This window comes from Lagopus leucura, unplaced genomic scaffold (assembly GCF_019238085.1).
Source record: "Lagopus leucura isolate 7727_CA_CO unplaced genomic scaffold, USGS_WTPT01 Super-Scaffold_100001, whole genome shotgun sequence".
NCBI lineage: Eukaryota > Metazoa > Chordata > Aves > Galliformes > Phasianidae > Lagopus > Lagopus leucura.
In genome coordinates this window covers 98,561,369-98,585,444 of record NW_024962262.1, presented here as the reverse complement: position 1 = coordinate 98,585,444, position 24,076 = coordinate 98,561,369, and the positions used below count along the sequence as shown (strand labels likewise).

Below are 24,076 nucleotides of genomic sequence, written 5' to 3'. Positions count from 1 at the left end.
ATAAAGCCCTAATCATTCTCTACAAATAGGAGCAGTTTCAGTAGGAAGTCAGCCCTACTTTCAGTGCCTGTGGGTGACCTTCTGAGCTTCCTTCCATCCTAAAATAACCTAAGTGAAAGTATTCTGTCAAAGAATCACAGAATGTCTTAGTTTGGGAAGGATTGTAAAGCCTATCCAATTACAACCTCCCTTGCCACGGGCAGAGTGGCCACCCACCAGATTAGATTGCCCAGGATCCCATCAAACCTGGCCTTAAATGCCTCCAGGGATGGGGCATCCACTGCTCTCTGGGCATCCCCACCCTCTGAGTAAATAATTTCTTCATAATGTATAACCTAACTTACCCCTCTTTTAGTTTAAAACCACTCGCCTTGTCCTTTCACTATCAGACAACGTAAAAAGTCAGTTTCCCTCTTGTTTATAAGCTTCCCTAAAGTACAGGAAGGCCACTGGGAGGTTTCCTCAGAGCCTTCTCCAAGCTAAACAAACTTAGTTCCCTCAGTCCTTCTTCAAAGAAGAGGTGCTCCAGACCCTGCTTCAAATTTCTTCCTGCTTTCTCAGAAGATCACATAACCCACAGGAAGGCTACAGCAGGCAGGGTAGGAGAAAGCACCTTTCAGAACAGTTTCATCCAAAGCCCTTGGCTGCTGGGAGGATGTTTTACTCGCCAACCAGGCTAGTTATAGCTTCAGGAAGCTGGTGAACAGTGTACTGCAGAAAGGTATGATATTTCTGGAGTACTCACTATGACTTGCCCAGAGAGGTTGTGGATGCCCTGCCCCTAGTGGCATTCAAGGCTGTATAATCAATGAATATTAAGATGTCATAATTACAAAATAAAAGAGAGCTTGGCAAAGCAGATAATGATAGCAAAAAGAGAATAGCTAGAAAACTTACCCCCATCCTAGGCTCACACACAAAACTCCAGCAAAGCAGATCTCCAGAAGAGATCCTTCCCTACTGGTAGCCAGCCCTTAAATAGGTCTAGGAGGGGTGAAGCCTGGCTCCATCCCTTCTGGCAGCACAGGAGAATTGCCTTCAGCTGTGCACCTCTGACTGCCTCACTGCTCGCCTCAGGTGATCAATCAGAGCTTCAGACCGTGACTCAGCAGTTCCCATACAAAGGCCAAGATGGATGGTGCCCTGGGCAGCTGGGTCTAGTATTAAATATGGAGGTTGGTAGCCCTGCCTGTGGCTGGGGGGTTGGAGATCCATGATCTTTGAAGTCTCTTCTAACCCAAGCCATTCTATGATTTTATGACTTAGAGCCTTTGCAGTGTAGGGAGCTGCTGGTGGGCTTGAGAACAGGAGCAAGGATAGAAGAACAGAAGAGTGAGCCATGGGCTCCTGTCACTAAGCAAAAGGAACTTCTGGGATTGAAAGAACAAGAGCAAATGGTCTTAAACTGAAAGAGGGGAGATTTAGGTTAGATGTCAGCAGGAAATTTTTTACTCAGTGGGTGGTCAGGTAATGGCAGAGACTGCCTGGAGGAGCTGTGGGTGCCACATTCCTGGAGGCGTTCAAGGCTAGGCCTGTGCAGCCTGAGCTGGTGGGGGGCAACTCTGCCCATTGGATGGGATTTGAGGTCCCTTCCAACCTAAATCATTCTGTGATTCTATTATAGGTCTGACACCATCTGGGGCCGGTTCTATGCTATGCAGGTAAGCAAGTGGGTACAACCTAGCCATGGTGTTACTCTTATTTTGTGACGACCAAGGCAGCGTAGCTCAGTGCACTATGCAGTGTCACTGTAGCCTATGCTACAGCTGCAGTGATGAGGCAAGGGAGCTTGCAGCAGCTCTTGGATGGAGAGGAAATTCGTGGAGGCTGAATGTGCCTCAAGGCTGCTGGAGGTTCAGGTGGAGCTGGCCTTCCCTTAGCATGAGCACAAACATGGTAACAGCAGGAAACTGACATCCCCCTCCCCCAACAGCAGCTCACAGCATGGCTGCTGGAGCAACAGCTTTTTCATACTTAGGTTTCCTAAACTTTTGCAGTTATTTTCACTTTCTTCCTCAAAACTACACTGTGATATTGAAGGTGGGCAGAGCCCAGGACCCCGCAGGCGGACCTGCACCCCTCACTGTGGTGAGGGTGGAGAGGGGCAGGGTGCAGGCAGTGGGTAGGATTCCACACCCTCTGTTTGTTTGCATGCTCACATTACTACTATTATTTGTGTTGTGGCCTGTGTGCAAATGTTTCTACTGCTGTGTGTGGATTTTATCAAGGTTAAGTAGCTTGTCATATCCACATAAGAAAATTGTAAGTCTTAAGTCATACTGGTCTCAAAGAATCGTAGGGTTGGAGGGGACCTCCAGAGATCTCCTAGTCCAACCTCCTGCTAAAGCAGGTTCCCTACAGCAGGTAGCACAGAACAGCATCCAAGTGGGTCTTGAATATTTCCGGAGAAGTAGACTCTTCAACCTCTATGGGCAGCCTGTTCCATTGCTCTGTGACCGTCACAGTAAAGAAGTTCTTCCACCCAAGTGCACACAGTGCGTCAATAACACCTTGACTTGTCATGCAAGTTTCTGGTCTTGCAAACTATGTTTGCCGCCCCTCTTCCACTATCTGCCCTCACCTTCTGAATCCCAGCCTTCCCACCCTCTCTTTCCAGCGCCCAGGTTTAAAATTCTGCTCCTGTGCCCCCATCTCTAGTAACTGGAAAAGGATGTTAAAGAGGAGCACGCAGCATAATCTATCCTGAAGACTTGCATCTTCATTCTCCTGTGGGAAACTTTGACACGTGGAAGCTGCCAGAGCCTTGCTGCAGCTGCATTCTTCAGCATCCCTGCTCAATATGTTGAAGTTGCTGCTAGTCCCAGTGCCCTGCCAGATCAGGCGTTTGTCTGATAAAAACACAGACTTGCATATACAATGCTTAAAGAGTAAAGATCACGTTGAGGCAGTGGAGGACTTCAAAGGAGAGTGGTCTTAGTAGGTCTAAAATCAGTCATTGGAAATTCAAGCCAAAACTGAGAATGTACACAAGGTGGAAAAAAGTGGCAGTGGTGACTGTGCCAGATCCTGCAGGCTGTTGTAGAAACTAGAGAAAGATCTCTGGACTGCCTGCAAAAGGTGAATAAATTTCTCACTAACTGCACCAGCAAGAGGATTGCTGTGCTACTTGTGCTGCAGACATCAGCCAAGCTTCCGCCAGCTTTAGCAGGATAGGGACTTCATTCCAAGAATAGATGAGATAAGGAAAAGAAACCAGGTGGATGAACTCGAGGAGCAGGAAGCATTCTGTGTCTGTAGAGAGGCTCTTCTGGAAGAAGAAGAGTTGGTGCTCTTGTGTCCTGAGCATCAACTCATTTTCAAGCAGCATTACTGTTTTGCTGTGTTCCTTTTAATGCTTTGCTTTTTCAGTTGAACTTTTTACAAAAATTGAGGTAAGCAAAAACAGCCTGTAAGAGCAGAAGGTACTTTATACACTGTTGATCATGGGCGCACAGGAATGTGTTTCTTGGCAATGCTGTGGGTTGTGGTTTTTTTGTTTTGTTTTGTTGTTTTCCTGACTTCTCCTAGAAGTGTTTTAACCCTGAGGGTAGTTTTCACAAGGCTAAGTGAACCTCTCTAACAGTTCACCATCTCCAGAAGTGGAGATTCCAAGTAGACTGTTGTGTGTTGGCCTGGGCATTTTCTGGATTTAACTCACTGTACTAGTGACAGTGTAATTTGTCAGCAGACATCAAAAGAGTGCTGCTGGCTTCATTCAGGGAGCTTGCCAGAGGAGCACAACTGTAAGACTGTGAAAGGAAGCTGAAATTCTGGGTCTGTGTTACTGCTCCAGAGATAGAAATGATGGAGGTGAGCTCAAGTTCCTGTTGTTTGCGAAGCACAAGTGAAAACTATGTAATCCAAGGAGAAGTGCCCTGAGGTGAAGTTAGCTAATAATACTTGTGCGTGTTTAGGCTGTTGTATCAGGTTTTCCTCTTGCTGTACTGGTGTGCAGCAAGTATGGGAGGGGTGTGAGTGCAGATGCTGACTACTGTACCACACTACTTAAGGATGACAGGCTGACTATAATGCTGGTAATGCTGTGCTGATTGTCTGTGCATACTCTCATCCTGGGGTACATGCAGAGGGGATCTCACTAGAGATGGAAATTTTCTTATAGATATGTTTGTTTACAATGAAGTGAACAGAAACATAGAAATGAGCTAAAAAATGTTTTGGCAAAAAGAAAACACCCAAGTGTAGTTGTCAGAAAAATAAGAGTCCACATATTTACCCTCACAGAGAGGAATATCTTTTCCAAGCTGGAAATTTAGTCCAGTGGATTCCTCTTGTTAGAAATTTATTTTAGGTGCATCTCCTCAGAGTTTCTTTAGTATCAAGAGGCAAACTTTTAAGGGCTAAGAAAACTTGTTTCAGCTTTACAATCTGTAATTGAGTGTACTTGGCTTAGAGCTTCCATTTCAGATCTGTGAAGAAACAGACCTGAGCTGCAGAATTTTGGATCAGATTCTGTCCTTTATTCAAACACAGGACTTCAGATGCATTGCCAGAGATGGGTGAGGATCTGAAAGTTGTGAGGTTCCCATGCACTCCCTGTCAGAATCTGAAGAGCAAGAGCAAGGAAAACAAATGGGTTGAGATGAAGATAATGTAAGCAGGGGGTGGCAGGAAGGGAACTGGGATTGTTAGTCTGGAAAAGAAGGGGCTCGGAGGAGGGCAAGGGAGGTGATCCTGCCCCTCTACTCTGCGCAGGTGAGGCCTCACCTGGAGTACTGTGTCCAGATGTGGAGTCCTCAGTACAAGAGAGATGTGGACCTGTTGCAATGTGTCCTGAGGAGTGCCACAAAAATGATCTGAGGGGTAGGACACTTCTCCTATGAGGACGGGCTGTTTGCTGGGGCTGTTCAGCCTGGAGAAGAGAACGCTTCAAGGTTTCCTGATAGCAGCCTCTCAGTATATAATGAGGGCTGTAAGAAAGAAGGGTAGACTCACAGAGTCTGTGGTGATAGGATGAGGGGAAATGGTTTCAAACTAAAAGAGGGAAGTTTTAGGTTGGACGTAAGAAAGAAGTTTTTTGTAATAACGGTGGTGAGGCACTGGAACAGGTTGCCCAGAGAGGTGATGGATGTCCCATTCCTGGAGACACTGAAGGTCAGGTTGGATGGGGCTCTGAGCAACCTGATCTAGCTGTAGATGTTCCTGTTTATTGCAGGGGAATAGAACTATATGTCTTTTAAGGGTCCCTTGCACCTCAAAATTGAAACAAACGACTCTCTGATTCTTTCACAGACACAATTGCCTCTTGTGGGCAGCTGCAATTTTCTCCTTTCTCTAATCCCTTCCAGTCGTTTCAGGAAAGAAATCTCTTAGCAGCATCTTTTGATTCACTTTTATTCAATTTTAAGTCTTCTCATAACAATCAAGAGGAGGGAAGGTGACACTCAGTGGAGGAATTTCTCACTTCTTTCCATTAGCTACCAGTTTGCTGCCTATCAGTGATATCTTTACATGATGTCTTTTTGCAGGAAGTAGAGTTTTTCAGGGTCGTGTGCTTTTCTGTCTAGGTCTTTACTTACGCTTCTGCTGTCCATTCTAATCCTGCTTTTCTTTGTTCCTTCAATCCATTTGTCTTTCCCAAGAGTGAATGAGCTTTAAGACGTATGCGTTTCGGTGCCATGAGTGCTCTTATGTGTTCTTATGAACCACGCTAGATCATCAGCCCCCTAAACGACCAAGCAGATTGGAGAGTGCTGGGGAAGACTAACACAAATCCTTTGTCATGGAGGTCACTGGAGCAAGTAATACTGTTTCAGTGGGGAATGGCCAAAGTATCTGCCACCACCCAGGAGTTCTGTGCCCTTCTGGAGTGTTCTGGAGTTAACAGTGGTTGCATGTATACCATAATCAGTCTGGTTTCTTACATGAAGTACTGGGATGAACACAAGGCTGGAGCAGGATGCTTTTTGGGTTGTAAACAACTGTGCTACCTTTGAAGAAATCTTCTATATTTTTATTTCATAAATTAATGTTTTCACAGTTTTGGTGGCTGAAAGTCATAACGTCTCTGGTGATGGGCTTGGAAAAGATGACACAGGTAGGGAGACAAGTCATTCAAAACAGGACTTCGGGGTATTTTTTGCTATGTTTGTTTTTCCCTTGGGCAGGTCAAAACATAAAGAGCTTTTTTAGCAGAATTCAGAATAAATAATTTAATTTTTCTTTTGATGTTTTTGTATGTTTGTTAGAACTGTGTTTCTAACCAGTAGTTCAGAAGTCTCTGAAGTTCACAGAGTACCGGTGAGTTAGAAGAAGATAAGAAAGATTTTATAAACAAATAGAAAAACCTTCCTTCTTTTGCTGCTGCACTTAAATGTGGTTCACATTTCAATTAGAGATTCTTTCAGGTTGCAAGGAGAAAATCACAGCATTAGTGTGACATGTAGGAAGTAAAGAAAGGAGATGTGGATTTTCTTCTGAGTTGTCTCTGGCTTCTTATGGCAAATCTGTGCAGTTCTAATAATGCAAAATGTGCTTTAACAACTTAAGTCAGTGCTGGTGGGAAGCTGAAATTTTTAGTAAAGCTTTCATTTAACTGGCTTAACATACAAGTCATCTGAAGAATATGCTGTATATATTATATAAACAATGAAACCATCACTTTAAGGTAGAGTTGTATATTTTGCAAACTGTTGTGCTATCTCCACATGCATTTCTTGAAAGAATTTCTATTTGCCTGCAGCTGCGGAAATATGAGGGGAGAATTAATTTTGCATCTGGCCTTTCACAGTCTAAAACATATTAATGTGTTCTCGGTCAAGAGATTTCCATTCCACTGTCAGCTTAAACAGACCTGTTGCCTTAGGAACAGTAAATGTTGGTGGATGAATCACTAGGCGAGGAGTTGAAACTACCTGGATCCTTGTTAAACAAGATCCTTTGTTAAACAGAACTGGGCAAATGCCTCCTCTGGACTTCAGCTTCCCTCTTGATACAGTGAGAATGAAACTGTATGCAAATCACTTCACTTTGGAATATAATCGAAATATTCTTTATAATCTTTATAATAAGATTATAATCCAATAATCTTTGGAAAGGCAAACTAGTTATATAGGAAGGATCCTCTTTCATAGTAAATATGCAAGTTACCCTTTTGTCTGGTGCTACCTCCTATTTGCATGCATTAGAATACAAGGATATTTCTTCAATACATCGTCATGGGATCTTTACTTTTACTAGGAAGAAATCCTCAAGTAGACCTTAAGTAATTAAGTGCTTTGGTTTCAAAGCTTGGGTGTGTTGCTGAAGAATAAACCTGAGCCTCAAAACGCCAATCTAGAGATGGGATGCTTGTGAAACGTCAGTCTGGGAGATCTAGCAAGCTTCTTAGAGAAGCACCAGTGTTGGACTTGTATCTTCTGCTTGATTTATATTCTAGGACTTTGAATACATTTATTAGGATGCTAACAAAGCCCCAGTCCTGTTTTATTATACAGTCTGTGTAAATTTCACTTGTACGTTTTTCTAGAAATTCCTTTTCCTCTAGAGGGATATAAACTGTGAACATTTTCATTCAAGTCAGTAAAAAACACGTCATTTCCCAGTCTGTTGCAGTAATTATTCACACACCAACATTCCACTGTTTTCCACTAATAACTGATAATAAGTGCCTTGTTTGGAGAAGCAAGAGGTCCTCCCTTACCTGATAAAGGGAAATGTCACTCATGATGACAATGAGGAGAAGGAAACTAGGAGACCCTTGGATTTTGCTGGTTATTGATGCAGGAAGAATGTGTGTAGAATAGTGTTCCTCATTTGGACAAACACGAGTTGTTTAGATAATGATGAGTACACCAGCTTTCAAGCCACTGTCAAGAGTGACTGTTTCACACTTTTTGCTGGAGTGATGTGAATCATACTTCTGTAAGTCACACTTGGAAATAACCTCACCAGAACTGATGGGCTTGAGGGAATTGTGTTCTAGGAGCACAGTTGGGTTTGTTGTTGTTTTTGTTTTGTTTTTGTTTTTTAAGTTGTATGTATATGTGTGTGTGTATGTGTATATATATATATATATATATATACATATATACACACATATAAATATATAGGTCAGGTACAATGTTGCTCATTTTTAACAGTAGGTGGTGACTGCAGGTACAGACATAGTGAGATGATGACTTTCTCCGAGCAAAGCAAAGGCCATCCTGATGGTCAAGAAAACAAGCAGACAAATCAGGACATCAGCTTGGCTAGGCAAACTACTGACAAACCTTTGTTTGGCTGAAACAACTAAGTCTATGAACTACGAGAGGAATGCAGCGAGTACTACATGCCTTGATTTGAGCAAGGCTTTTTATGCAGTCTCCCACAGCTGAAGTTGAGATGTCCAAGTCTGAATAAGTGTCTGTGTACATGGATAGAAAATGTGTTAGAATGTCAGGCCTGCCGTTAGCAGCTGATGTTTTTTTGTTGTTGTTGTTTTCTTTTTTCTCCAATGGATGCCAAAGGCAAGTGGACTACTGCAGAACTCTGTTCCGGAGCCTGCACTTTTCAATATTCATTTATTGTCTTGGACAAGGAAATAGAAAATATAAAAGTTTATAAAAGGCTGCTAAATACGGAGTGCAGTTGGTCTGTGTAAGGGTAGGACTGCTGTTCAAAAAGAGCTGGAGGAGTGGTCCAGAGTGAACTTCATGAAGTTCTGCAGGGCAACAACGCGTCTTGTGCTAGGATGAGTGGTCTAAGACCCTGCAGTGGTGTAGGCTGAGGACTGCCTGGCAAGAGAGTAGCTCTGCTAAAAGGTACCTGTTTTCATGAACAGTGTGCTGAAACATGAATCTATACTGCTCCCTGGCAGCAAAGAAGACTAATAACATCCTACGCTGTTCAGAGGAGAACTTGAGCCAGGAGGTTAAAGAAAGTGGTTATTTTCCATTACTTGCCACTTGGTAGATGATATGTGCTATCCCCCAGAGCTGGAGAAGTGCTGATAAATGTGAGCAAATTGAGCAGAGTGCCTCCAGCATGATCGATGGCTAGAGCAAAATTCATTTTGTGAAGCAGACCATAAGGAGAGTGTGGGAGGTGAGTGCTTGTTCCATGGTGGGGTTGTTTGTGGGGAAAGGTGTTAGCTGTTGATGTTGGCAGTATGATAAGCTGCAGCTGTGACCTCACTCTTAAGTGCTGGCCTCTACTTGGAAGCTGAGTGGCTGTGGACTTGGTAACTGTAGCTGTCTTCTGTTCTCTCTTTAGACACTGTTCAAAAGGAGTTCAGCAGCTTTGTGGCCAAGCGTGAAGATGACAGTGTTGAAAATGAAGTAAGTGCCTGCATAGTGGAGTGGTGTTTGTCTGCTTGGCTTTTGCTTAAAGCTTACTGATGTGAAGCTATGGGTGGTGCCATTGGCTCTGCAAGCCCTCTGTGCTTGGCCTATGTGGAAAGAAGCTTGAGAACACTGTGGCTCCAGGAGTGGAGGAGAGGGGATGTGTGTTCTGTGATGTCTCCTGTGGTCAGTGGGGTTGTAGGTTGGGGCTGTTATTGGTGTGATGTGGGTGTGATGATTGCTATGAAATCAGATGTTTGTGATGGAAGTGCTTAGCAGACTGACCAGCCTCTCTTTGAATCTCTAAAACTGAAATTTGCTAGCATTTGTTAGCATTCATTAATAACACAGCTCTTTCTCATGCTCATACTTCTGTGTCGTGCCTTAACAAATGATAATGGGTTATAGTGGTGATAAGCCTGTGTCAGTAGGCAGAACTGTTATTCTGCCTGTTATATTGTAAACACTATTGAACATCATATCAAAACAGAGAGCTACTGCATAACACTGGTAGCTCTTTATTGCTTAGGTATGCAGACACCTTTTCTTTTTTTCACAAAGAATGCCAAATTTACTTAACTCATGTATATTTTTTTGTGGTTGAACTTGTTTTTAAATCCACAGGGATGCTGTAGGAAAGCTCTTCTGAATAAACAGGGTAGTGAGCCTGAGGACCTACACATAGAATGAGAAAGCTGGTAATTCTTTGTATGGGAGAAGTTGATCAGTGCTTCATCTTGTTAGTGAAATTCCAGGCCACGCTGATGCAATGTTTCTTAACAGTTATGCCATACTTCTTGAACTAATGAAGTCCTTTACTCAGGTATCAGTTCTGTGTGCTGTATTTACAGTGGGGACATAACAGGCCTCCATTTACACATCTCCAAAGCAGTTTTGCTCTCTCAATCTGTTTCTAGTGGTAGATGTGCAGACCATCTGTGTAAGGTTACACATATATTTCCTGGAATACAACAACATGGAGAATATAAAAACTCATATTAATCCTGTCCCAGATCTGAGAGCAGAAGCATATAAAGCTATCCATTAATGAAGTGTAGAGGCAAAGCCTCACAGTCTTTCATCTGTCCAGACCAGCATACTGCGTCTGTAGAATTTTTGTCTAGTAGAGAAAGCCTGTAGAAAGCTAACTGATTTCACTCTTGTTACTATTCAGTTTCACGCCATGATTCCCAAGAAATACTAAACGTTTTATGTTTGGCTCTGGGATCATTGACCTTTCGTTTGTAATGATAAATCTTACTAGTGTGGCAGCAGGCAAAGGACAAGAAAACATCAAACATTCATCAAGCACAATTGTTGCACTCCTAATGCGATTTCTACCTGTTAGTATTGCACAAAATGCTGTTTAGCCCTTATGTGTGGAAAACTCCAAAGTGACTAACTGTGAAATGGCTTCCAGGAAGAATCTCAAAGTCTTGGTCTTTGTGGCAGCCATGCAGGAGAGGTAGGAATTATTTCCCAATGTGGCAAATGGGATGTCTGCTTGTAGAAGTGCAGTCAGCTGGCTGCAATAATTGTAAATTTAATCTGTAAGTAAATATGTAATAAATCTTCACAATTGTTAGCTTGTCTGTGAAGCTTACTCTGGATAAGATGATACAAAGGACCGTTTCTGAACTTTGAATCCATTCAGTGATGGCAATTAACTTACATGCGTTTGCGAGGCTCACTGTGATTTACTGTAGCCCAGGCATGCTCTGGTTCTACAGAGCTTTGTCTTTGATGTTGATGGGTGAAAATTGTTCCAAGTAGATACAAATCACGGGATGGTTTGAGCCAGTCCGGCAATTTACCGTCACTAAAAGTGGAGGTCTTACTTTTTGTGCATGCTCTGATGGTCATCATATTCTTCCATGTAGCAGGAAACTGATCCAGCAGGAAAAAAAATATTGTTTTCTGCCGGAATAACAGGTTAAGTGTGGTTGTAAATGACTTTGATAAGCACTGTGCTAGTTCTGTGAAGGAGATGAGATGCTGATCAGCAGTAAGTACATTATTTATCAACTATATAAATGTAATTCTTTACTAATGAATTAGGTACATTATAAAACACACACAAAAATAGAAGTTGAAAAGGAATTAGATTAGGAATGGTCTTGAACTTGCTGCATTTTAACTTCCTGTGCTGTAACTTGTCTTCAGTTTCCTTGATAGTTAAATAAGAACTCTGTTTAGTCCTCCAAAGAGAAAACTAAAAGCACCTGCCATTACTGTGTGGAAAGAATAGCAGCAGCATCACTTGCATTGTGTGGTGCAAAAAACTTATAAACCTGAATCTTTGCCTAAAAGTAGTGTCTTAAGGGCATAGCTGTCTGATCCAAAGTCATGGAATAACAGCCTTCCTGGTTACTGGCTACTTAGCAAATGGCTGACAGTAGCTGACGAATATTCTTATTCTGCTCCAGTTCGGTGCAACATGTATCACTTTAAAGAGATTACTGTGGTAATTGGCTAGTGCCTATGAGATGCCATGGGTCTAATAGCTTCTTAGAAATGGTTTGTTTATGTTGATGTGACAGTATCTTAATTCACCTTCACACAGTATTAGTGTTTAAAGCCTGCAATATTCTTGTATAAGTACATTTTCTAGAATACATAATTGTTTACATATGAATTTTTTCATTTTGCTCCAGAATCTTAGATCATAAATAATTGCCTTGTGAACCAAATTGTGACTGTTTGAGCCAGTGGAAGTGACTTCAATAGTGCAAGAGTGGCAATCTGTTCTCTTGGAAGCATTCCAGAAGCACTAAAATTGTCCATAAAGTGATGTTTTGAAGACTGGTTCAGCTGTTCCCAGTGCCTATCTTTCATTCCTCAGAGTGGACGGCCTCCTTTTTGAATGTTGCTGCATGGAGGTAAATAAGTTAAATCATGGACAAAAATCTCTTCTGTATTGTTTCGTACCTGTTCTTAATGAACAACCTTTCAGACATAAACAAAGTCATATTCATAAATTTAGATAAACAAAATCTGATCAGCTTTCTGTGTAACTTTTGGATCAACACATGTACAGTCAGGAGAGAGATGATTCGTTCTTCAGCAGTTTCAAATAGATGGAAGTTTGAATTTGCTATTTTTTGGGATCTCCAACAGGAACTCAATGCTCCAGACAAGCATTTTCAAAGATAGCTATCTGCTGCTGTCAGAAGAAGACTGGCAAACTGTGATCATGACTGGAAAGAGAACTGCAAAACTGAGCTCATAAATACACTGAACCTAAAAAAGAATCAAGGCGAAAAGAATACCATGTATTAACATTTTCAAAACATCAAGCTGTGGAGTGTGAATTCTGCTTGTTGTTTGTTTGTGGAAGCTGGAATGTCATTTCAGTTCATTTTGAAAGTTGTGTACGAGAAGATTGATAAAGGTTTGGTAGTGACAACAAGAGATCAGAAATTTTTCCTTTGTCTTCGCTGTTGGACCGATCCTTGTTTGCAAGGCAGGGCTCAAATTCTCCTCTGTGTAATAGATTAGGAATGTCCGTGCCCTCAGTATTACTCAGGCTTCAAACTGAAATTGGATAGGAATGGAAGGGATTCTGGCATACTGCCAATTCTTGTTATACTACTTTGGCCTTACGAAATATTTCAGCCAAATAGTTGATTATTTAAACATCTGAACCATTCCCATGCAAATAATGTCTGTTCTTGGTATCTGTGGTTATTTTAATGAATCAGTTCTGATTGGCACATTGTTAAGACATGTTTACGAATAAGGTGGTGAGAAGATTAGTAACAGAGGAGAACTTGTAGCACTATTAGAAATGATAGGAAAATATGAGTTTAGATGGAACACGAGGTTAGGTAGTCCAAACTTAAACCAAGGTCAACACTGAAATGGGCCCCTGCTTTACCTACTTTGGTTTTTAAAACCCTCAAAGATGGAGACTGGACAGCCTCTCTGGCAATCTCTTTTGTTGTCTGACTGCTTTAATGTTGAAAATCTGTCCAGTCTGAATCATTGCTGTTTCAACTTCATGTCTGTTATCTCTTGTCTTCTCACCAGGTACCACTATAAAGAATGTGTGTCCATCTTCTTGATGATCATCTTGTAGGTATGGGAAGGCTGCTGTTAGTTACCACCCCCAAAAAATGTTCTTTTCCAGATGTGAACAAACACAGTGCCTGGAGTATCTCCTTACAGTGCCATTGCTCTAACTCTCTGACCATCTTTGTGGTTCTTCACTGAAACTGCTCCAGTTGACTGATGTATCTGTCCTCTTGAAAGGGTACAAAAGGAGTGGTTTTATAAATGCAGACTAATTTAATTCTGAGTAGAAGAGGATAATTGTGGAATCATAGAATACCGTGACTTGGAAGGGACCCAAGTCTTTGACTCCAGCTCCTGCCTCTACGCAACTTAGGGGTTAAACCGTGTATCTTAAGAACATTGTTCAAATGTTTTTTGAATACTGACAGACCCCTTTAAAGCTACCCTAGATGGTGCTAGTGAGTCTGCTGGTTTGCCATGGCTGCACCCTGGCCAGAAGGCTGTTGCCAGGAAGAATGTGAAGACCCAGACCCAGACCCAGAGGTCCCACAGCAACATGCTAGTGCACAGGTCTGTGTCTGCAGTGAGTGCTAGAGCCTGGCCCTTGCAGCACAGGGCAAGAGAGATAGCATCTGTGTTAGATGCAACCAGCTGATGGATTTACTTAGCCTAGTAGCTGACCTGAAGGAGGTGGTGGAGAGGCTGAGGAGCATTAGGGAGTGTGAAAGGGAGATAGATTGGTAATGCCAGTCCCTGACATCTAGGCATCCATCTGAGGCTCCACATGAAGCACATCACCCCCTACTGCCTTGCAAACAGGTAACAGGAGGAGACCATCAGGCAGACAGTGTTCCTGCTACAGTGAGCTCTTGTGTTCTCCTCCTCCTAACAAAAATGATGGTGAAGTGGGGGCAGGGGACAATGGCAAAAGGTTCATGCTCAGTGATGCAGGCCTGCCCAGCAATTCCTCCACCTCCCCAGCTGCCCCTGCAGAATAGGTACAGTGCTCTTCAGGGACAGCTGGACAGTGGTGGGGATGATGGTTCTTCCTGCTTAGAGATGTCATCAAGACTAGGCTACCCTTAACATTAAAACCTTCTCAGTAAAGAAAAAAAGATGAGTCATTGTTGTTGGTGACTCACTGCTGAAGGGAGCAGAAGGCCCAATATGCAGACCAGACCCACTACACAGGCAGGTCTGCTGCCTCCGGGGGTTCAGAAGATAGAAGGGAGAAACTTCCTTTCTTATTATGGCCCTCAGATTATTATCCCCTATTGTTGTTTCAGGTAGGCTGTGATGAAATAGGAAGGACTATTAAGAAGCACTTCAGAGCCTTGGGGCAGCTGGTCAGAGGTTCAGGAGCACGAGTGCTCTCCTCTATTCCTCCAGTTATAGGGAATGATGAGGGACTGAACACGATGGACCAACAGATGAATTCCTGGCTCTGAGCCTGGTGTGCCCAGCAGGGATTTGGGCTTTTTGGCCTTGGCTCAATTTACATGAGACCAGGCCTGCTAGCAGTCAATGGGAATAGCTTATCCCTCTGGTGGAAAGGGGTTTTATGATGGGAGTTGGCAAGGTTCATTGATAGAGCTTTAAACTAGGTATGAAGAGGGATGGGAGTGAAACCAAGGTCACTAGAAAGGAGCCTGTATATTATATGCCAGTGCTTGTGGGAGGAAGATGTGCTAGTAAGATCTTACAGTCAAATGGTGGCTCATCTTCACTGCATTTAGAGTAATGCATGCAGCATGGGTAGCAAACAGAAGGAGCTGGAGGCCATTGTGCTGCCAGGAAACTATGATATAGTAGTTACCAACACAGAAATATGGTGGGATAACTTGTATAGCTGGAGAGCTGCGATTGATGGCTACCAACTCTTCAAAAGAGATAAGCAAGGCAGGAAAGGTGGTGGTGTGGCCCTCTATGTTAAGAAAAAATGTGAATGTCTGGAAACTAATGATGGTGATGATAGGGTTGAGAGCCTATGGGTCAGAATCAAAGGGGAGGCCAGTAAGACTGACATTATTTTGGGAGTCTGCTACAGGCCACCCAACCAGGATGAAAAGGTGGATAGGATACTTTATAGACAATTGGGTGAAGAAGTCTCGAGGTCTACCCCTTGTTCTCATGGGGGACTTCAACTTCCCAGACATTTGTTGGATATATAATACAGGAGAAAGGGAACAGCCCTAGGTGTTCCTGGAGTGTGTGAGAGATAACTTCCTGACACAGATGGTGAATGAGCCAATAAGGGGAAGCAAAATCCTGGACCTGCTATTTGTTAACAGAGAAGGTCTTTTTGAAGGGGGATGTAAAGGTTGGAGGCTGTCAGAGGCAAAGTGATCATGAAATGATAGAACCACAGAGGGGAATCAGCAGAACTGCCACCTTGGATTTCTAGAGTGCAGACTTTGGTCTGTTTAGGACCATGGTTGAGAGAGTTCCTTGGGAGGTAGTTTTGGAGGGCCTGGGAGCCCAGGAAGGCTAGGAATACTTCAAGGAAGTTCTTTTAAATGTACAGGAGCTGACCATCAGCATATCACAGAAGACAAGCTGATGGTGAAGGAGACCAGTTTGGCTGAACAGACATCTTTGGCTGGAACTTGGGAACAAAAGGAAAAATTATGGTCTTTGAAAGAGGACGCAAACAACTTATGAGGATTAGAAATACGTACTGAAGCTGTGCAGAAAGGCCGAAGCCCAGGTAGAACTGAACTTTGCAACTAAGATGAAAGGCAACAATAAATATTTCTAATGTTGCTGCGGAGACCAGAATCAGGGCAGGTAAGACTGCACTGGGCTAGGGATCTAAACCAAAAAGGGCTGACAAAAAGGGGGCTTTTTTAGGGCTTTCCTGAAGCCAGCAAAAGCACTGCAATTGGTGGTGGACCCCTTGGCCTGTCCCTGTTGGTCTGGAGGGGGGACCTGAGGGACAGGGAGGACTGGGAGAGGGTCCCTGCTTGATATCATGGGCAAACCCCTCCTGCCTACCTTGCATCCCCAGGTCTCCCTAAGCAATAGGTTTGCAGCACTGGACACCGAAGGGGAGGTGACTGAGAAGGTGTGGGAAGGCTCCCCTAAAAGGTTACCAAGGGTGAGGCAGTCTACTCCACGTGTTGAGACTGCCTCTGCCAGGAAAGAAAAAAGGACGGTTGTGGTAGGCAACTCTCTTATCAGAGGAACAGAGGGCCCCATTTGCAGACCGGCCCTGAGCCATAGGGAAGTGTGCTGCCTTCCTGGGGCCCGTGTCAGGGTCATAACTAGAAAACTCCCAAAGCTGGTTCACTCCCATTACTCCTAGTTCAGGTGGGCAGTGATGAAATTGCTTGGAGAAGCTTGCTAACTGTGAAAGGAGATTTCAGGGAGTTAGAGTGCATAGTTCAAGGAGCAGAAGTGCAAGTGATGTTTTGTTCTATACCTTCTAGGGTGGTGAAGGACATGGAGTGGGCTACAAAAACACAGGTAATGAATAATTGGCTCAGAGGCTGGTGTCAAGGCAGGAACTTTGGGATTTTTGACCATGAGGCAGTCTACTCAGCCCCTGGCCTGTCCATAGATGAAACTTACCTGTCTCAAAGGGGGAAATGAATCCTAGTGCAAGAGCTAGCAGGGCTTACTGAAAGAGCTTTAAACTACATATGATGGGGAAAGGGGACAAACCTGAGCTCACCAGAGGTAAGCCTAGAGGAACAATGCTAGAGCTGGTAGTGAGGCAGATGTCTCAGCAGAAGTGCATCTACACCAATGAAAGCAGCACGGGCAACAAGCAGGAGGAGCTGGAAGTGCCAGGGGAGGTTTAGGTTGGATATCAGGAAGAATTTTGCAGAAAGAGTTGTTAAGCACTGGACTAGGCTCCCCAGGGAGGTGGTTGAGTCTCTATCCCTGAATGTGTTTAAAAACTTTTTGGATGTAGTACTCAAGGATATGATTTAGCAGAGGGTTGTTAGAGTTAGGGTAGTATGGTTAGGTTGCGGTTGGCCTTGGTGATCTTTAAGGTCTTTTCCAATCTGAGCAGTTCTATGATTCTATGAAATTGTGTTCAACCAACCTCATAGCCTTCTATGATGGAGTCACTGGCTAGGTGAGAATAGTAGATGTCATTACCTTGTCTTAAGCAAGGCTTTTGATATTGTCTCCCACAACATTCTGATAATGAAGCTGAGGAAATGTGTTAGAAGGGTGGACAATGAGGTGGGTTGAGAACTGGCTGACTGGCCGAGATCAGGGAGTGGTGATCAGCAGTGCAAAGTCTTGGGACTGTTGGAGACCTGTGACTCACCGCTAGTTCCCCAAGAATCAGTGCTGGACCTGGTCTTGTTCAGTATCATTGACAACCTTGATGAGGGGATAATGTCCACCTCAGCAAGTACGCCAACGATACAAAGCTGGGAGGAGTGGCTGACATGCCAGAAGGACCTGGACAGACTGGAGAGCTGGGCAGTAAGAAATCAGATGAGGTTTAACAGAAGCAAGTGTAGAGTCTTGCACCTGGGAAGGAATAACTGCATGTATCAGTACAGGTTGGGGGATGACCTGCTGGAGACGAGATTTGTGGAGAAGGACATGGGAGACCTGGTGGGTGACAGGTTGGCTATGAACCAGCAGTGTGCCCTGGTGGCCAAGAAGGCCAATGGGATATTGGGGTGCATTAAAAGGAGGGTGGCCAGCAGGTCAAGGAAGGTGATCCTCCCCTTCTACTCTGCCCTGGTCAGGCCTCACCTGGAGTAATGTATCCAGTTCTGGGCTCCCCAGTACAAAAAAAGACAGGGATCTCCTTGAAAGAGTCCAGCAGAGGGCCACAAAGATGACAAAAGGACTGGAGCATCTCCCCTATGAGGAAAGGCTGTGTAACCTGTATCTGTTCAGCCTGGGAAGAAGACTGAGGGGGTATCTTATTAATGTTTAAAAATATCTTAAGCGTGGGAGACAGAGACATAGCCAGCCTCTTTTCAGTGGTCTGTGAGGACAGAACAAGGGGAAATAGCCATAAACTGAAGGATAGGAATCACAGAATCACAGAATTGTAGGGATTGGAAGGGACCTCCAGAGATCATCGAGTCCAACCCCCCTGCCAAAGCAGGTTCCACACCAATATGCAAAAGAACTTCTTCACAGTAAAGGGTGATAGGAGCACTGGAACAGGTTGCCCAGTGAGGTTGTGGAGTCTCCTGTGGAGATATTCAGGACCTGTCTGGACACCTACCTGTGCAGCCTGCTGTAGGGAGCCTGCTTTGCAAGGGGTTTGGACTCAAGGGGTTTGTCCCTTTCAACCCCTACAATTCTGTGACTCTGTGACCTTTACCTACAATGTCAATGTTCTTAATTTGTCCACTGCAGCCTGTCCCTGCCTGTTAGCTTTGTGCTAGATCTGTGTCAGGAGTAGCCTGCTTAGCCAAACTGATTTCCCAATTTGCCTGCCTGTTTTCCTGATCATCAGCATGGCCTGTGCTCATGCCTAGAGAAAGTCTTCATTGAAGGCCTGCTGGCTTTTTAGAGCTCCTTTGCTCCGCAGTTCTGTCTCCCAAGCAAACACGCCTACCAGCTGCCTCAATAAGCTGAAATTTTCTCTAACAAAGTGTAGGGCTGATACTCTGATGCTTCTCTTCCTCATCCTGCTAAGGATCTGAAGCTCCACTTTTCTTGATCACTACAGCCAAAACAGGTATTCATGACCCCATCCTCATCCCGTTCTTCTCTGCAGGTGAGCAGCAGATAGAGCAGTGCAACATCACCTCTTGCTGGTCCAGCCTAGGTGGAGGCCCCTGACACTGCCAGGAAATCGTCTTCACTGCCTGAATCCTCCTGTGTTGCCTTTCCAGCAGATGTCAGAGACACTGATGTTCCTCCTCCATATATGCCTGTTATTCAGAGTCTTTCTTGAGCTGTTTATGGAAGCCTTTACCTACTTCCTTATGCTGATCCATTGACTTTAGCCTGCTCATCATCCCTGCTGGTCTGTTCTGTGATCCCCACACACAAGCTGTCAACCAGCCAGTCTGTAGCTGGCCCTGAGCAGAGTTCCATGCATCCAAGTCATTCTTCCACAGAGAGGACAGCCCCTTTCCTTGTCCTCCATGCCACTGTTTCTTGCAGGGTTTCTGCCACCCACCGTGGTGCTTCAGTCATGCATGTTGTCTGACCGTGTCCCAGTTATGCCAGTTATGGTTCTGTAAACTTGCACACAAGTTCTAGTTTTTCCTGCTTGCTTTCCACACTGCACTCAATTGTCCATGTACTCACAGCAGTGCAGGAATACTTAACTGATCTTTTGTTAGCACTAGACCAACTTAACTGCTGTCTGTAAATATGTTTATAATTTATTGAAAGAGTCTTATAAAGATATAAAATATTGTATTTTTGTGATGCATGCATGCACTCACACTTTATCTTATAGTCAATTACTAATCCCCAAAATAAATACAATGCTTTATTTCCTAAGTCACAGCTCCTGAATCAAGCGTCCTCCATTGCATCTTAAACAGGTTTACCAGGATGATGCTGTCTGCTTAATTACTTTTTAACAAGTTTCCATTCAAAGATGTCCTTTGTCATGTATATTGTGTTATGGGTAAACATATGGCTTGTTTCCTGCCTGTCTTTCTTTCCTATTGTTATTAACATGAGAAATAATGGTCCAAAAATTATTTGAAGGAATTGGTTGAAATTGCTCTCCAAAAAAATAAACCAGTTGATGAAATGTATTTAATTTAGTTTGTGCAATTTAATACCAAGCACCATACAGAAGTGTCACAAAAGGTGTGGTTTTGAAAATTCCTTTCAAAGCAAAGAAGTGACAGCCTATTAGTGAACAGTTTCTGTTCACTAAGTGCAGTTGTTGGAGAAGACTTTGGCACAAATTGTGAAACATCAGAGCTTTATCATAAATAAATCAACTTCTTTTGCAAACTGACGTAAGACCAGGAGCTCCACACCCTGCCTGCTTTCCCCTACTTACTTGTCAGGGTGCCTGCTGTGCACATGAGAAACTTCAACCAACACTGAAAAGTCTGGACTTCACAGTTTTCAAAACTGTATTCAAGCTCAACTGTTGTTGTTTCTTCTTGCTTTTTTGATGGGTGGATGTATTTTTTTTTTAAGAGGAATCTGAGGCCAGACATTTGGAAGAGCAAATGGGCCCAATTTCCTGATTTGTTGCCGGTTCAGTGACATTTACAGCACCTACGTCCCCGCTCTCTTTGAAAGTATCTGCAATAACTAATGAAGAATGAACGTTTTCTCTGTGAAATGTTATGTCCAAATTTACCTTGCAATGGATGCAATGATAGGCAGCTTTTAATAACAAAGAGCAGAAGCTTGCTGGAGATGCAAACATCTACTTCTGGCTGGCGTATGACATGATTCCAAGAAATGCTGACTGTATGCCAGGAAGTGAGCGTGGCCTCTGGCGCCCTCAAATCCCCATTCATTGCCAGTACTGAGCCATGATACTAGTAACAGAAATTGTTGGTAAGTAAAAGCTGCTGATAAATGCTTGTGCTCGTAAGGCACATCCCAACTGATGACTTTTTCAGTACTTGCTTCAACCAGTAGAAATGGTGCCTACAGGAGATGTTATTCCTCTTTCATCTCAGAATGAATGAGATCAGAGTTTGAGTGATGGCGTAGAAGCAATATTGTGAATTTGGGGTATGAAACCACAGAAGACAAGGCAGCTCTGCGTTGTGCTGATGCTCACAAGCTAGTTTTCAGCTGTTTGCAAACACCCTGTGCTGGATCTAGCAGGACTGGTTGAAAAGTGACACCATCCTTGTCTAATCATTGGCTGTACGAGCACTAGATGCACTCTTTGATTATAGTGAAAGCAACTCTGTGAGTGAAAAGGCTTCATCAGTGCCTGACAGCCAGTTTTACATGAGTCTCTGCAAGCAGAGTTGAGGACTGTGGCTTCCAGGAGCAGGACTGCAGCAAAAATTGGGGTTAGCAGGGGTAGAAATGCACATAGTTGTCTCTTGATCAGACTTGTATCTCTACCTTAAAACAGGCTGTTAACACCCACTAGGCTGCAAGGAGATGATGCATACTGTCTGTGGCACACTGCTTCTGGAACATAAGTTTGTAATGCTCTTCAGCAGCAGATTAATTTACTAACAACCAAAACAGCAACAGGAAGGTGAGCTTGTGTGCTCCTACTGTCTCTATGTACAGTTTGTCTTTCCTTCTTCAAAGGATGTGTGTAAAGGTGGCCTTGGGTACCATGTGGGCTACTGTGATTTAAATGGAGCCATGGGAAATATCTATGTACCCCAATGATGTTAACTCAGTTTGTTTAGTCAAGTTTTATATGACCCAAGTAATTCAGCTTTTGCCTTATTTCTGTGGGAAGTCTGAGGAAGAGCCTGTGAGTCTCAACACTTGTCTATTTTTTTTCTAGAAAATAGAGAAATAAACTGTCTCTCTACTTAGAAAATCCATTCCTTGTCTTAAAAATCTCAAATTTATTTCCCTTTAGAATGTTTTTTCCTCTTCTTTCATATCTGGTATAGCTTGAATGCCATTCCCTTCCAGTGGGGGATTCAGTGTTCTTCAAGTATGCATTGTTTAGTTTCCTTTTGTCCTTGTTTATCTTTTGGCAGAGAGAAGAGAGTGGAGAGTTGGACCAGGAGGATGGAGAAGGGAGGAATTGAGTGGTGAATGTTAAGTGGAGGTAAGTACAATTAGGAGTCAGAAATGGTGTGTACACTACTGCAAAACAGAGTGTTTTTCAGAGCTTCAAGGGTAAATTCAGTCCAGAATCATCTCCTGACATTCTTGCCTTTTGCTGCAACAGGATGTGTCCTGCAGCCCTGGCCACAGAGGACCTATGATTTTCCACAGGTAGAATCCCTGCTAGTTCTGATTGAAAATTATATATTTGGAAATTTCACTTGAGTTGGAATTCTTAATTTTAAGAGAACGTTAAACTAAATAGCTAATATAACTAAACTAATCAAGGAAAATCATTGGGGATGAAATGGGAAACAGCATGAAGGTTGAAAATGGGTAGAGAATCTCTACATGCCAGGGCGCACAGCTGGCAGTGTTGCTGTGGCAGGGACAGGACTTATGCTGGGACATGACTTGGCAGTATGGGAGACTGTTCCAAGGTTTCCTCAATACCCACCCCTTTGCAGAGCAGAGAGGGGAAGTTTCTAAGGAGGGGCATTCTTCTGGGAAGGGGGGATTCTGTGTTCTGCTATGCCATGCCATGCTATACTACGTTATACTGTAGGAAAAAGGTTCCTACCCACTTACTCAGACAAGTGATGTGGGATTGGCTTACCCTGTGGGATGGGATGTTCATCTGCTGATGTATTCAAGTCTCCCCTCCTCCCCCCTCCCCATGCCCCCCTTTTTTTTTTTTTTCTAGAGGAATTGGCTGATTCACAATGTCTTCATTATCTTTAGATTGTTAGAAGAAAGGCCTGGACCTTGGGGTAAATGATCTCAACGATATCATCATGATTTAGGTTAATGCACAGCCCAGGAGGCAGGATGGGCCAAAGCCTGGGCCTGAAAGCAGGCTGTAAGGAATGGTCTGTGGGACTTGGAGGCTGATGGCCTTAGTGGCTGAAGGACAGCCCGTAGGGGTGGGAATCCTTTTCCTTGTAAAAATATGCACATGACCCAGGGGTGCTGGAGATCACATTTCCCATTGCATGTGAACTGCTAGGGACATGTGTTTATGCGTCAGGCTCTAGGAACCCTCCTACCCATTTTCACCACTTTTCCCTTCACCTCTTTTACCTGTGCTGCTGAGGTTCCATGTAGTGTTTTTCTGATCACTGTTCTTGCACAGCTGCTGTCACATCTGCTCCAAAGCTTGCCAGCATCCACAGAAAGAGCTCTTGCTGGCTTCCCGTGGGTGTGGAGCTGCTTGGTGCCTGTGACCAGCCTAGCAGTAAAAGGTCACAGGGAATAATACCTAATTTGGTACAGCTGTCATATGATGCCTGAATGTGTCAGTGCATGGAATACAGCCAGAATATTTGCTGTTCTCTGGCTCCATCGTGGCTCTGCAGCAGAGATTTGTGGAACAGCACCACTTAAATCTGAAACTCCTCTAGATACTCTGCAGAGTATCAGTCAGAACTGATTTAATAATGCTTTCTGTAGTCACTGTGGTGTCACAGTGGTAACAGGTGGATGGTGAATTGAAACGTTATAATCATTAACCAACACACTCAGTATTAATAATTCTCGATTATTTATTTTTTATTTTCAGTTTCTGGAGCCAAATAAATGATGGCAGAAGTTCGCTATTATGGCAACATAAAACAGTGAAAAATTAGAGAGCACTGAATTCAAGATTTTCTGCACTGTCTTCACTTATTTTCCCTATACTCTACTGCATTCTGATAATAGACTGGTAATTTCAACACCCAGCATTAGCAAATGGATTCTATTCATCATCCCAGTGATCCAGCGCATCATAATCCAATCATCATCCAATGACCCAGCACATCACAAGTACAGTAGGACAGAGGTTTTGACGCCTGTTTGCCCAGTTTGCATAACGGTGACATTATTGGCATTTTTTGAGCACATTTCTGTCAAATGTCACGTTTCTGTGTCAAAGCTTTCAGTGGTTTGGATTTTGTGATCTTAGTGCACATCATTTGACAGGTTCAGGTGCTGGCTGGGGCAACATCAGCTGCAGTCAGAGCTTCCATGCAGAACTGCAAAGCTGTTGCAGTTGTACCAAGGTGCAAAGTATATTGCCAAAGCAGTGCAGTCATCGGCTACCTTGGGATTGGCTTGGAAGTCATTAAAACTGTAGA

The 24,076-nt window shown here is 43.6% G+C and overlaps 1 long non-coding RNA gene across 3 annotated transcripts; it reads left to right on the top strand.

Annotated features, from left to right (window-relative positions):
* The first annotated feature begins 1,386 nt into the window (after positions 1-1,386).
* On the top strand, positions 1,387-23,995 carry LOC122177499. Of its 3 annotated transcripts, XR_006178087.1 has the most exons (8): positions 1,387-1,425; positions 1,625-1,661; positions 9,214-9,278; positions 11,936-12,160; positions 13,311-13,359; positions 15,820-16,082; positions 16,724-16,760; positions 19,000-19,898. It is a non-coding gene; the product is annotated as an uncharacterized LOC122177499 (long non-coding RNA). The 3 variants fall into 3 exon arrangements; XR_006178088.1 differs by lacking the exons at positions 15,820-16,082; positions 16,724-16,760; positions 19,000-19,898 and adding exons at positions 21,893-21,963; positions 23,521-23,995; XR_006178089.1 differs by lacking the exons at positions 15,820-16,082; positions 16,724-16,760.
* Positions 23,996-24,076: the final 81 nt, after the last annotated feature.